At 33.4% G+C, this 1121-nt stretch overlaps 1 non-coding gene across 1 annotated transcript; it reads right to left on the bottom strand.

Moving 5' to 3' along the window:
* Positions 1–472: 472 nt before the first annotated feature.
* Positions 473–579, bottom strand: LOC117200571 (U6 spliceosomal RNA). Its single transcript, XR_004482166.1, has one exon. It is a non-coding gene; the product is annotated as a U6 spliceosomal RNA (small nuclear RNA).
* Positions 580–1121: the final 542 nt, after the last annotated feature.

The following is a 1121-nucleotide window of genomic DNA, read 5'->3' as shown; positions in this document are numbered from 1 at the left end:
GTATCCCACAGATTTTGTGTGTTCATTGTCATTTGTCTCTGAGTATTTTTAAATTTCCTCTTTGATTTCATCATTGACCCATTGGTTTTTTAGTAGCATGTTTTTTAGTCTCTGTGTAATTGTTTTTCCTCATTTCTTTTTCTGTCATTAATTTCTAGTTTCATGCTGTTGTGGTCGGAAAAGATGCTTGAGATAATTTCTATACTCTTAAATTTGCTGAGCATTGTTTTGTGCCCTAGTATGTGTTCAATCCTAGAGAATGTTCTACGTGTACCAAAAAGAATGTGTATTCTGGTTTTTTGGATGTAATTTCCTAAAAATCTCAATTAAATCTAACTGTTCTAGTGTATCATTTAGTATCTCTGTTGCCTTATTGATTCTCTGTATGGAAGATCTGTCTATTGATGTGAGTAGGGTGTTAAATTCTCCTAGTATTATTGTATTCCTATCAATTTCTCCCTTTATATCTGTTAAAAATATGAAATGCTTTATGAATTTCCATTTCATCCTTGCACAGGGGCCATGCTAATGTTCTCTGTATCATTCTAATTTTAGCATATGTGCTGCCAAAGTGAGCATGAACATATGGTTTTATTTTTCAATTTGTAAACATGGAGTATCACACTGATTTGCAGTTACTGAAAAAATCCTTGCATCCCTTCGATAAATTCCACTTTACATGGTGCATAATCCTTTTAATGCACTGTTGGATTCGGTTTGCAAGTATTTTGTTGAGGACTTTTACGTCTATGTTCATCAGTGATATTGGTCTTTAATTCTTTTTTTTTTTTGCAGTATCTTTCTCTGGTACTGGTATCAGAATGATGGCCTCATAGAATGAGTTAAGGAGTGTTTCTTCCTCTGCAGTTTTTTTGATACAGTTTCAGAAGGATCAGTGTTAACTATTCTCTAAATGTTTGATAGAATTCGCCTGTGAAGCCATCTGGTCCTGTACTTTTGTTCATTGGGAGTTTCAATTTCAGTACTTGTGATTGGTCTGTTTATACTTTCTATTTCTTCCTGGTTCAGATTTGGGAGATTGTACCTTTCTAGAAATTTTTCCATTTCTTCTAGATTGTCCATTTTATTGGCATATAGTTTCTTGTAGTGGTGTCTTATAA

The sequence above is a fragment of the Orcinus orca genome, chromosome 3 (genome assembly GCF_937001465.1).
Source record: "Orcinus orca chromosome 3, mOrcOrc1.1, whole genome shotgun sequence".
In the NCBI taxonomy this organism is placed as follows: domain Eukaryota; kingdom Metazoa; phylum Chordata; class Mammalia; order Artiodactyla; family Delphinidae; genus Orcinus; species Orcinus orca.
The sequence above is the reverse complement of the archived record's forward strand: the minus strand, read 5'-3'. Positions and strand labels throughout refer to the sequence as shown.